Raw genomic sequence first — 14,571 nt, forward strand, 5'->3', positions numbered from 1 at the left:
AGCTTCATTTCTTCAATTTGGTTGTTATGATACATTGGTTCCACTGTATGTGGTGGAAAAGCCGGGCCCGGTGGACCCTGGTGGGACCCAGCCAGGCCCTGGTGGACCCTAGTGGACCCCAGCCTCACCACAGTCCTGGTCTGCAGTACCTGTCTGCTGTTCTACTCTGTACAACTGGCCTGTGAAACATGCTAAAAACCAGTTTCCTTTTACATATTGAAGGTTTTTCAAAAAGTAATGCAATAATTACTTTTCCTGGTACTAGTTACATTTATGAAGGAGTAATTCGGTTACTAATTCAATTACTTTTTTGGGAAGGTAACTAGTAACTATAATTACTTTTTAAAAGTAATTTGCCCAACACTGTTCATCACTCATTACTTAAATTTTTTAAGCCAACTGGTTTACTCAAATTTTTGCAGTAAACTCAACTTATGGTTTGTTACAGTGTAGCTGTCTTTTCCTTCTTGTGGGCCAGTCGTTTTGGCAGACATGCCAGCTGAAGTTGCCACAGCACAGTCAGTCCTATCCAGCTCATTTTTTCATGGCCGTGCACAAACAGGCGACAGAGAAAGCCTGGAACAGAAAGGGGCTCAGTGGTAGGACTGCCATGGGCATCCATACAAGCATCCCACTCTGGTTTGTCCCGCAGAACACTGCCACACTGTTTAACTGTGTCACATTCACTGAAGGGGAGTCGCCTTCCAGCTATTTATCAGCCCATCCTCAGGTCTCGCAGCCATCGCCCTACATTTGACATTCTGTAAACGGCCACATCAGCAGACAGATAATCAGCCAGATAAAGAAGAGCATCCCCATGCCAGTTCTGGGAGGGGGTGGTAGGTGGGGTTTGTAGGGAGGAGGAGGAGGAGGAGGAGGGGTGGATATAAATGAAGGCCGCCGGCATCGACGTCCCACGGTTTGCATTGTCAGTTCAACAGCAGCTGCATTCAACCCACCGAGCCTCCAGCCATGGCCTTTAACGGAACCTGGAAGGTCGACCGCAGCGCAACTACGACAAGTTCATGGAGCAAATGGGTGAGAATGTGTGAATGAAGGGTTCATGTGTGGCCTCAGGACAAGACTTTTATGAGTGGATATAACCCGTCATGCTGCTGACTGGTTTACAAGGATACAACAGAGAGTGTGAAACTCCACGCAGCGACTGTAGATGATGTAACCTGTGGAAAGGTGGACGGAAGTAGAAGTGAGCTGCACACATCCATTATTCTGTTATTTTCTACCATTCGATTCGATTAAGTGAATATGTGAATAGGCAAAAAAAACATTTAATTCAAATCTGTTTCACTATAAAATCTGAACAATTTCATCTGAAGAAAACTATCAATAGTCGTTTTTCCATTGACCCTCAAACTGCGCAAATTTAACTTGCGCATAAAAATTACCTAATGGATAAACGACAATTTTGTCAAAAGTCAAAGCTTTTGTTTAGTTATTTCATTTTTTTTAGATTAGTCTATCGGTTATTTCCTTCAATTGATTAAATGATTATTTGAATAGGCAAAAAAAAAAAAAAAAAAAAAAAAATCTATATATCTATATATACATATATATATATAATATATATAATATATAGATATATATATATATATATATCTAATTATATAAAATGTGAAAAAGAAATGTTTGAAAATGACAACTTGTCATTTGTTCCAGAACCAGTTGAAACATCACAAAAGGTAGAAAAGTAAAAGGATATATAAAAAAAATCTATATAGAAATAGCTATAACAACAGTGTAAAAGAGATATATAGATAGATAGATAGATAGATAGACAGACAGACAACGACAGAGACAGACAGACAGACAGACAGACGACAGACAGATAGACACACAGACAGACAGACAGAACGACACAGACAGACAGACAGACAGACAGACTAGATATAGATAGATAGATAGATAATAGATAGATATATAGATGATAGATGATAGATAGATAGATATAGATAATAGATGAAACAACAAAGTGAAATGACATCTCCAAACAGTATGTTCACTACAGTCTTTAACACATCTGTATCCATATTAATAACAACTGACGACTGAACGAACATACGACTTTGTGTTGACCATGTGGTGTATGTGCGTCACAATACATCTGTGTGAACTCAACATTGGAACCAATGTATCATAACAACCAAATTGAGAAGAAGCTTCATTCAGGAAATTTTTATGAGATTTTATGAAAAAAAAAAAAAAAAAAAAAAAAAAAAAAAAAAAATATATATATATATAATATATATATATATATCATTCCAGTTGATCAATCATTTCAGATGTAGAAAGAAGTCTAGTCCTAATTAACAAAAAAAGACAAAAAACTAAAATATTTGCAACATTAGCAATCACAATGCTCTTTTATATTAGCTAACAGTTTTTTTTTTTTTTTTTTTTACATTTTCTGCAGGAATTTAAAAAAAAAAGATATAAAATGTTCAAAGTTTTTTTTTTTTTTAACTATTTCTTTTTTGCATTGAGCGGACGCTAATACCTACAGACTTTTACTTCAATACAGTTTTAAAACCAGAACTTTTACTTACGTGCTTCCACTTAAAGGTTCAATATGTAAGATTTTGATGGATTTAGGACGAACTAATAGTTGATTAAAATTGGAATGGTGTTTTCATTGATAATAACGCTGCAAATCTCCCAAAAAAAAAAGTAATTAAAGTTCACTCAGTTAAGAGGAATAATTTTATTATATTGGAATACGTGGACATAAACCAATATGTATGTGGAGTAACACTATTTATTCATTCATTTATTATTTTTAGGGACAGTGCATATTAATGAACATCTACAACACCTGCAGCTGTAAAAATACCAGATTGTAGCTTTATCATGATTAACTTAATCAAATACAGTAAAATCATCAGATGAACATCACTGTGGTCATTTGTTTTACATCATCTGATTCAAGTAAGATTTAACACTTTTCATCTGTGAGGAAGATCATTTAGAAAACATCATAGATCACTAACATCTATATTTACTGTCCAACTGCATTTTGTTTGTTTCATTTTACAGTAAAAAGTGTTTCAAATCTCCATCAGGGTCTTATTTTATTCATTTTGTGTGCAGCTAATACAGTATCTGTACTACATCGGACCACACATGAATTGGAGTTTGTTTTATTATTTTCAACGAGTCATGTTTTTGTTGTGTAGTTGAAAATAGAGCAGCAGCATTTTCACTTTTACAACCATCCGAAGCAGCACAAACCATTTGTTTTCCAGTTCATCTTATTAACCCTTAGATGCACAAATAGGTTAGAAATGAGTCGGTGAGGTCGTTTTCTTGCAATATTTTTGCAATGAAAAGTTGTTATTTTTTCATATTCCAGATATTCCTCACAAAAACATGTTACTGAAATCATCCCTTTGAAATTTTTAACTTATCTGTGATAGATTTTATGAAATTGTGGTTTTTTTGTCCTACCCCAACCTTCTATAAGTGGGTCAAAATGGCCCCCATTCATTTTCATTTTCAGTGGAATTTCATGTGAACCTTTGATTCATTCAACAGTAAAACCAAAGGACTCATTGGCCCAAACCCAATTCACCACTTAACCCTCCCCCTTGCACTTGCACTTGGCACTACTCTATGAAACGGAGTTGAAAGGGGTAGGGGCTGAAACATTCCTCTATGAAATGGGACAACCCTTCCAGACCTGTAACATCAGGGGCGTCAAACTCATTCTAGTTCAGTTCCACATTCAGCTAAATATGATCTGCACTGGGCCGGACCAGAAAAATAATAACAATAACATATAAATAATGTCAACTCCAAACTTTTCTCTGTTTTACAGCGAAAAAAGTAAATTTACATTATGAACAGGTTTACATCTACAAACTATCCTTTCAAAAGATGTGAATGACATGAACAAACAGAAAAAAATAAGTGTAATTTTAACCCTTTCATGCATACTGGTCACTCCAGTGGACAGTTCTTCTCCAGTGTTCTCTTGTATATTCATGGGTTTTGTTGTTTTAGTTCCATATCAGACAACACAGTGGACGCTTATGCATCATCCCAAACACTGCAATACATACAATTACTGTAACTTTGCTGCTCTTGATAAACCTGATCTGCAGTAACATGTTTTAGTGTAAATTCAATTGCTAATTGTTATTAGACTGTAAATTAACAGTTTTCTGAAACAAAAATTTATTATTATTATTTTTTTTGTTATCCTCCTGAGACCCAGCATGCATTTTGTCCTTTATGGGGACAAAAGTTGACAGTTTTACTTTAAAAAATGCTGTCCATTACAGAAGGACATTCCATATAAAATCAATAATAAATAGAAATAATTTTAAAAAATGTATGTGAAAAAACTGTTGCATTATGCATTTCCAATCAGACAATTTTTAATGTAAAAAAAAGCTAAACCTGTCAATTTCCTGGGTCTCAGGAGGATATTATCTCCATGAGAATGAGTAATAACTAATATTAGAGTACGATAAAAATGTGAGAAAATAGTAGCAATTTAGCAATTAGCGGCATTAAAAATGTTTTTAATTCATAGTTTTCACACGGTATATCACTTTCTGATGATGAGTTTTAAATACATGTTTCTTTGCTTCAAAACTTAAATGCATGGTGTCCAGCTGAGTGGACATTTTTGGAACTACACAAAAAATAGGGTTCAAAAAAAAAAAAAAAAAAAAAAAAAATCAATTGCATTGTTTTTTCATGCCTAAAGAGGAATAAAACACTCCAGAAAAAAAATATTGACTAAGGTTCTCATAAGTCTGCATGAAAGGGTTAATAATATTCTGCCTCACTTATCATTTTATCACACATGTGCATTAGAACTTACAGATCGCAGTGGATCTACAGATACACTAAACCACAGTGTTCAACATGCGGTCCGGGAGCCAAATCTGGGCCACCAAAATCCGGTCCGGCCCTGGAGATGAATTTGTGAAATGCAAAAATTACATTAAAATATTAACATCCTTTTAGTTCAGGTGCCACATTCAGACCAAGTCAATCTCAAGTGGGCAGGATTCAGTCAAATACTATCATAACAACATAGAAATAATGATAACTTCAAATTTTTCTCTTTGTAAATATAATATTTTCATGTATTTCCACTAAAACAAAGTATAATTTCGCAAAAAATGTGAATACCTGAAATGTCTAAGAGAATTTAAGTGCAATTTAACAATATCTGCCTGTTACTAAATGTTTTGTGTGTTTGTAGATCCACTGTGATCTGTAGTTATAACGTACATGTGTAAATGATAAACTGAAGCATAATATTGTTGAAATGTACACTTATTTTTTCAGTTTTCTCATGTTATTTACATCTTTTGAAAGGATAGTTTGTTAGATGTAAACCTGCTCATATGTAATTTACTTTTTTCACCCCTAAAACAGCAGAAAAATTTGGAGTTGACATTATTTTTTTATATATTATTATGTTATTATTTTACTGGTTCGGCCCACTGCGCGATCAATTTAGCTGAATGTGGCCCTGAACTAAAATGAGTTTGACACCCCTGGACTAAACATTTAATATCAGGCAGAATATTGTTAAAATTGCACTTAATTCTCTTCAGACATTTCAGGTTGTTCATATTTTTTGCAAAAATTATACTTTATTTTTAGTGTAAATACATGAAAATATTTACAATTACAAAGAGAAACATTTGAAGTTGTCATTATTTCTATGTTGTTATGATTGTATTTTATTGAATCCATGCCCACTGGAGATTGATTAGTCTGATGTGGAACCTGAACTAAAAGGACTGTTCATATCTTAGTGTAATTTTTGTATTTCACAAATTCATCTCAAGGGTCAGACTGGACCCTTTGGTGGCCCGGATTGGCCCCCGGACCGCATGTTTGACACCTGTATGTACATCATCAGCAGTCACTGACGCCGCTATAAACAGATGCGACAATTTTGTTTCTGATAGAATTCACCGTGCAACGTGATATCAGGAATTGCGTACAGATAAAACACCAGTTAAAAGTGGCGTGTGATCTGTACGCATTGTAAGCTTTCAGCGTGTATATTTAAGCCGCGTAAAATAGCACGCTATTAGCATGATTAGCGGTTAGGGTTAGGTTTAGAGTTAGCAATTAGTGCGATTAGTGATTAGAACGATTAGTGATTAGAATGATTAGTGATTAGCGTGATTAGTGAGTAGAGTGATTAGCGGTTAGGGTTAGCAATTAGTGCAATTAGTGATTAGCGCGATTAGCGTTTGGGGTTAGGTTTAGGCAATTAGTGCGATTAGTGGTTAGCACGATTAGTGATTAGCGCGATTAGTGGTTAGGGTTAGCAATTGGTGCGATTAGTGATTAGCATGATTAGTGATTAGCGTGATTAGCGTATAGAGTTAGGTTTAGGGTTATCGATTAGTGCGATTAGTGTTAGCACGATTGGTGATTAGTGCAGTTAGTGGTTAGGGTTAGCGATTAGTGATTAGCACGATTAGCGATTAGCGCGATTAGCGTATAAGTTAGGGTTAGGTTTAGGGTTAGCGGATTAATGCGATTAGTGATTAGCACAATTAGTGATTAGTTGCAATTAGCGGTTAGGGTTAGCGATTAGAGTGATTAGTGATTAGCATGATTAGTGATTAGTGCAATTAGCATTAGGGTTAGCAATTAGTGCGATTAGTGATTAGCACGATTAATGATTAGGGTTACAATCAGCATGATTAGTGATTAGCACGATTAGCATTTAGGGTTAGGTTTAGGATTAGCGAATTGTGCGATTAGTGATTAGCATGATTAGTGATTAGCGCGATTAGCGGTAAGGGTTAGCGATTAGTGGGATTAGTGATTAGCATGATTAATGATTAGCGCGATTACGTATAGAGTTAGGGTTAGGTTTAGGGGTTAGCGATTAGTGCGATTAGTACGATTAGTGATTAGTGCAGTTAGCCATTAGGGTTAGCTATTAGTGTGATTAGTGATTAGCATGATTAGTGCGATTAGCATTAGGGTTAGCAATTAGTGCGATTAGTGATTAGCACAATTAGTGATTAGCACGATTAGCGGCTAGCGCATTGACACGCCATCAAATGGCGTTAAATAACGCGCAAAAGGATGAAAATGCATACGTATAGCACACCAAATGCAGTAAACCGGCGTCACATACAATGCGATTTCTTGAGGTCAGTATTCATCATGCCATCAGCAGCTGTAACGGTCTCTGTTACATCAGCTTTGGTCGTCTTTTTGCAGCGATCAACTATAAACCACAGAAATGCGATCTATATCACATTGAAACGGCAGTAAGAGTCGATCAAATGATGAAGTTGTTTATGAAGAACATACGTACATTGTGTGTTTTCTTTCATCACACTGCGGCTCTATTTTGCTGTGTTTACCTCCATGTTACCGATGATTTGAATAAGATAATGTACGAAAAAAAATGTCTCCATTGTGAATTTCTGGGTTGCCAGAAATTTGTGATGTTAAAATGGGGGTCATGAGCTAAAAAAGGTTGGAAACCACTGGGTTCAAGTATGTAGTAAGAAGATCATATATAATCAATTGTATATTTTGGAGTATCTTTTGCCAACCTATATTTTTGTTGTTTATTTAGGCATTAACGTCATGAAGCGTAAACTGGCAGAACACGACAACTTGAAAATCACCATCGAACAAACCGGAGACAAGTTCCACATCAAAGAGTCCAGCACCTTCAGGACCAAAGACATCGACTTCACACTGGGCGTCCAGTTCGACTACAGCCTGGCCGACGGCACCGAAGTGTCCGTGAGTGACATCACAGACGGTCATTACACTGAAGGAGCCACCGAGTCTGTTTACATGACCATAAAAATCTGATAACTGAGAGTAGTCTGATAATTGGAATAATCAGATCTGACACATTTACACGGATTTAAGAAATGCGGTAATCAATAAACCCTGGTTTGGATGCTCCACTCCATTATCGGATTTCGTTTGGAGTTCGTACGTACATAGTGATGGTAGAATCCAACTTCCATTTGTATTTTTTTTTTTACAATTTTAATTAGTTTTCAATATGCGCAGAGTAAAAGAACTACATTAATCAGATTAAGTTGCATACATGCAGTACTGGGGAGAAATCCAGATGTTTCACATAATCCAATTACTGCTGTTATCTGATAAAACATGTCAGATTTTGCTAAATTCAAGATATTTTTCTTAATTATCTTAGCAAGATTTCTTGAAGATTTTCAAGATCTACTAATAAGTTCCTATATCTCACTGAAAAGTTACTCTGTAGGTGATTATGTCTGAGTTTAAGTGTGATGAGATATTTTGAGTAAAAACAATTCAAGATTTTGTTGTTTAATTCAAGATTTTTTTTTTGCAGCTTAATTCAATATTTTTTTCTTAATTCAATATTTTTTTTGCTCGATTCAAGCAAAGAAAAAAAAAAGAAAAATCTGCCAATGGAACAAGTGAAAATTATCTTGGCGAGATTTTTTGAAATAAGATTTTCCAGATTTATTGTCTAAAAATCAGTTCTTATATCTCACTGAAAAGTTCCTCTTTAGGTGATTATGTCTTATTTAAGTGTGATGAGATATGTTGACGAGAAACAATTCAAGATTTTTTGTTTAATTCAAGATTTATTTATTTATTTATTTAGCTTAATTCAAGACTTTTTTTTTTTGCATAATACAAGATTTGTTTGTTTGTTTGTTTTTTTTTACTTAATTCAAGATTTTTTTTTTTTTGCTTAATTCAACTAAAAAAAATCTGCGAATGGAACAAGTGAAAGTTATCTTGGCGAGATTTCTTGAAATAAGATTTTCCAAATGTATTGTCTAAAAATCAGTTCTTATATCTCACTGAAAAGTTACTCTGTAGGTAATTATGTCTTATTTTAAGTGTGATGAGATATTTGGACAAGAAAAATTTTAAGATTTTTTTGTTTAATTCAAGATTTATTTATTTATTTATTTATTTATTTATTTATTTATTTAGCTTAATTCAAGACTTTTTCTTGCATAATACAAGGTTTTTTTTGGTTTTTTTTTACTTAATTCAAGATTGTTTTTGCTTAATTCAAGATTTTTTTGCTTAATTCAACCAAAAAAATCTGCTAATGGAACAAGTGAAAATTATCTTGGCGAGATTTCTTGAAATAAGATTTTCCAGATTTATTGTCTAAAAATCAGTTCTTATATATCACTGAAAAGTTACTCTATAGGTAATTATGACTTATTTTAAGTGTGATGAGATATTTTGACTAGAAATAATTCAAGATTTTTTTGTTTAATTCAAGATTTATTTATTTTCTTTGCTTAATTCAAGATTTTTTTTCTTACTCAATTCAAGATTTTTTGTTTAATTCAAGATTTTTTTTTTTTTTTTTTTTTTTTTTTTTGCTTAAATCAAGATATTTTTTTGCTTAATTCAACCAAAAAAATCTGCAAATGGAACAAGTGAAAATTATCTTGGTGATATTTCTTGAAATACGATTTTCCAGATCTATTGTCTAAAAATCAGTTCTTATATCTCACTGAAAAGTTTCTCTTTAGGTGATTATGTCTGATTTTAAGTGTGATGAGATATTTTGATTAGAAATGAGAAAAATACACTTGGTTAGATTTAGATTTTTGCAGTGTACACAAAACTGATAGAAGTCGCATTTAATGTGAAATATGAAGGAGCACATAAAAAAAAATTGGATTTCACCAAACTGCATTCAGACCTGCTGTCTGAACGGAGCCTTATTACGTGTACAGTGAAAATTGCGATCATTGTTAACGGAAACGGACAAAGCCTCAAATCCACTGCCTTCTTTCCCCCAAGGGAACCTGGGAAATGGACGGAGACACGCTGAGGGGAAAGTTCACCAGGAAAGACAACAACAAGGTCCTGACCACCACCAGGACGCTGGAGGGGGGGGAACTGGTACAGGTCAGTACGACCACAGGCCTAGCTTTACAACAAAATGAAGAAAAAGGAGAAAATTAAAAAAAAAAAAAAGTACAATATAAAGCAAACGAACAAAAAGAAAAAGTTAAAAACTAATGAAGAAAATAAAGAAAATTTACTTTATTAAACAAAATGAACAAATTTAAAGAGCAAGGAACAAAACATAATGAAAAAAATAATGATTAAAGTGAATAAAAAGTTGGAAGAAAAAGGAAAAATGTAAAGAAAATGACAACATAAACCAAATGAACAAAAACAAAAAGTTAAAAACTAATGAACAAAATGAAGAAAATGTATTTTATTAAACAAAACGAAATTTAAAGAGCAAGGAACAAAACATAATGAAAAATAATGAATAAAGTGAATAAAAAGTTGTAAGAAAAAGGAAAAAATGTAAAGAAAATGAAAACATAAACCAAATGAACAAAAATAAAAAGTAAAAAAAAAAAAAAAAAAAAAAAAAAAAAAAAGAAGAAAATTGTTTTATTAACAAAATGAACAAATTTAAAGAGCAAGGCACAAAACATAATGAAAAAATAATGAATAAAGTGAATAAAAAGTTGGAAGAAAAGGAAAAAATGCAAAGAAAAATTACAATATAAAGCAAACGAACAAAAAAAGTTAAAAAACTAATGAAGAAAATAAAGAAAATTTACTTTATTAAACAAAATGAACAAATTTAAAGAGCAAGGAACAAAATATAATGAAAAAATAATGAATAAAGTGAATAAAAAGTTGGAAGAAAAAGGAAAAAATGCAAAGAAAAATTACAATATAAAGCAAACGAACAAAAAAAGTTAAAAAACTAATGAAGAAAATAAAGAAAATTTACTTATTAAACAAAATGAAACAAATGTAAAGAGCTAAGAACAAAACAATGAAAAATAATGAATAAAGTGATAAAAAGTTGGAAGAAATAAACAAAATGAATATAAATACATAAAATTAGGAAAAAATAAGCAAAATAAACCAAATCACCTGTGTTCTAGATTAAGTTTGTGATTCTACCTAAATATTTGCAATATGTGGAAAATTTAAGTCTTAATCTGCTTTTCTTCTGAAATGAATGCAGGTATATTGAATATTTGGGCTGTGGTTAAGACTAAATCTGTTTGTTTTCACTGAGTTTTTTCCAGTTTTCCTGTTGTTTCATCCACAGAAACAGGTTAAAATGATGCATCAGTTCATGAACACATTTGGGTTTTTTTTTTACAGAGTTACAGCTACGAAGGAGTGGACGCCAAGAGGATTTTCAAGAAGCAATAACCTGGAGTCTGAAGGCGCTCACATTAGAGTTTTATAGTTGATACCGTTTAGATTTGTGTTTTTTTTTTTTGTTTTTTTTTTAACAGTCTCACATGACGAGTTGTGACGGTTTCATGATTTTCAGAGTTTGGAACCAGAACAGTAAAGAGTCAAATAAAGAGGAGGATTTACTCACAGAAAACAGATCCATGAGGTTAAAGGTGCAGCTTTCCTGCAGGTGCAACAAGGTTCAGCTGTGCACACCAGTCAGCTGATCAACCAACATGGAGTTAACCCTTTAAACGCCACAGGTTTGGGTTTTATTTACAAAAAATATTCAGTTTGGATATCAAGATTTAAAAAGCTGTAGTTTGGGAAGTTATTAAAGGTAAAGGCCTTTTGTAAATAAGAAAAATATTGGATATGCCCTAAAGTTTATGATGGGAGCAAAATGTACTCATCTAATTTGCATATTGTGACGTCACATGGTGGCGGCCATATTGGATTGTGTAACTTTTAGTAAAATTAAAATTTGAATATATTTACATGGAAGTTTTTTTGTGTGTTTTTGTCTTTTTTGTCATTTTATCTTTAACATAAACGAACATTTACAAAACATGCACAAACATGGAGTTAACCCTTAAGGCGCCAGAGTTTATTTTATTTAATTTTATTTAAAAAAATAAATAAATAAAAATTCAGTTTTGATATCAAGATTTAAAAAAAAAACTGTACTTTGAAAGTTATTAAATATAAAGGCATTTTGTAAATGAGAAAAATATTGAGTATGATCCAAAGTTTATGATGGGAGAAAAATGTACTTATGTAATTTGCATATTGTGACGTCATAGGGGGGTGGCCATATTGGATTCTGTAACTTTTAGTAAAATTAAACTTTGAACATATTTACATGGACGTTTTTTTGTTGTGTTTTTTTTTTTTTTTTGTCATTTTATCCTTAAAATAAATGAACTTAAACATTTACAAAACATGCACAAACATGGAGTTAACCCTTTCGGTGCCAGAGTTTTTTTTATTTTATTTTATTTTCAAAAAATATTCAGTTTTGATATCAAGATTTTAAAAAGCCGTAGCTTGGAAGTTCTTAAAGATAAAGGCATTTTGTAAATAAGAAAAATATTGGATATGATCCAAAGTTTATGATGGGAGCAAAATATACTCATCTAATTTGCATATTGTGACGTCACATGGTGGCGGCCATATTGGATTGTGTAACTTTTAGTAAAATTAAACTTTGAACATATTTACATGGACGTTTTTTTTGTTGTGTTTTTTTTTTTTTTTGTCATTTTATCCTTAAAATAAATGAACTTAAACATTTACAAAACATGCACAACATGGAGTTAACCCTTTAGGTGCCAGAGTTTTTTTATTTTATTTTATTTTCAAAAAATATTCAGTTTTGATATCAAGATTTTAAAAAAACCGTAGCTTGGAAGTTCTTAAAGATAAAGGCATTTTGTAAATAAGAAAAATATTGGATATGATCCAAAGTTTATGATGGGAGCAAAATATACTCATCTAATTTGCATATTGTGACGTCACATGGTGGCGGCCATATTGGATTGTGTAACTTTTAGTAAAATTAAACTTTGAACATATTTACATGGAAGGTTTTTTTTTTTGTGTTTTTGTCTTTTTTGTCATTTTATCTTTAAAATAAACGAACATAAACATTTACAAAACATGCACAAACATGGAGTTAACCCTTAAGGCGCCAGAGTTTATTTTATTTTATTAAAAAAAAAAAAAAAAAATCAGTTTTGATATCAAGATTTTTTTAAAAACTGTACTTTGAAAGTTATTAAATATAAAGCATTTTGTAAATGAGAAAATATTGAGTATGATCCAAAGTTTATGATGGGAGAAAAATGTACTTATGTAATTTGCATATTGTGACGTCATAGGGGGTGGCCATATTGGATTCTGTAACTTTTAGTAAAATTAAACTTTGAACATATTTACATGGACGTTTTTTTGTGGTGTTTTTTTTTTTTTTTTTTGTCATTTGATCCTTAAAATAAATGAACTTAAACATTTACAAAACATGCACAAACATGGAGTTAACCCTTTAGGTGCCAGAGTTTTTTTTATTTTATTTTATTTTCAAAAAATATTCAGTTTTGATATCAAGATTTTAAAAAAGCCGTAGCTTGGAAGTTCTTAAAGATAAAGGCATTTTGTAAATAAGAAAAATTTTGGATATGCCCCAAAGTTTATGATGGGAGCAAAATATACTCATCTAATTTGCATATTGTGACGTCACAGGGCGGTGGCCGTATTGGATTCTGTAACTTTTAGTCAAATTAAACTTTGAACATATTTACATGGACGTTTTTTTGTTGTGGTTTTTTTTTTTTTTTGTCATTTTATCCTTAAAATAAATGAACTTAAACATTTACAAAACATGCACAAACATGGAGTTAACCCTTTAGGCGCCAGAGTTTATTTTATTTTATTGTCAAAAAATATTCAGTTTGATATCAAGATTTTAAAAAGCCGTAGCTTGGAAGTTATTAAAGATAAAGGCCTTTTGTAAATGAGAAAAATACTGGATATGATCCAAAGTTTATAATGGGAGCAAAATTGACTCACCTAATTTGCATGTTATGACATCACACTGTGGTGGCCATATTGGATTGTGTAACTTTTAGTAAAATTAAACTTTGAACATATTTACATGGGTGTTTTTTGTTGTGTTTTTTTTTTTTTTTTGTCATTTTATCCTTAAAATAAATGAACTTAAACATTTACAAAACATGCGCAAACATGGAGTTAACCCTTTAGGTGCCAGAGTTTTTTTTATTTTATTTTATTTTCAAAAAATATTCAGTTTTGATATCAAGATTTTAAAAAAACCGTAGCTTGGAAGTTCTTAAAGATAAAGGCATTTTGTAAATAAGAAAAATATTGGATATGATCCAAAGTTTATGATGGGAGCAAAATATACTCATCTAATTTGCATATTGTGACGTCACATGGTGGCGGCCATATTGGATTGTGTAACTTTTAGTAAAATTAAACTTTGAACATATTTACATGGAAGGTTTTTTTTTTGTGTTTTTGTCTTTTTTGTCATTTTATCTTTAAAATAAACGAACATAAACATTTACAAAACATGCACAAACATGGAGTTAACCCTTAAGGCGCCAGAGTTTATTTTATTTTATTAAAAAAAAAAAAAAAAAAATCAGTTTTGATATCAAGATTTTTTTAAAAACTGTACTTTGAAAGTTATTAAATATAAAAGCATTTTGTAAATGAGAAAAATATTGAGTATGATCCAAAGTTTATGATGGGAGAAAAATGTACTTATGTAATTTGCATATTGTGACGTCATAGGGGGGTGGCCATATTGGATTCTGTAACTTTTAGTAA

At 31.9% G+C, this 14,571-nt stretch overlaps 1 pseudogene; it reads left to right on the forward strand.

The window, feature by feature from the left end:
* Window positions 1-972: 972 nt before the first annotated feature.
* On the forward strand, window positions 973-11,499 carry LOC115438594 (fatty acid-binding protein, intestinal-like; annotated as a pseudogene).
* Window positions 11,500-14,571: the final 3,072 nt, after the last annotated feature.

This window comes from Sphaeramia orbicularis, chromosome 18 (genome assembly GCF_902148855.1).
Source record: "Sphaeramia orbicularis chromosome 18, fSphaOr1.1, whole genome shotgun sequence".
Classification (NCBI taxonomy): Eukaryota; Metazoa; Chordata; class Actinopteri; order Kurtiformes; family Apogonidae; genus Sphaeramia; species Sphaeramia orbicularis.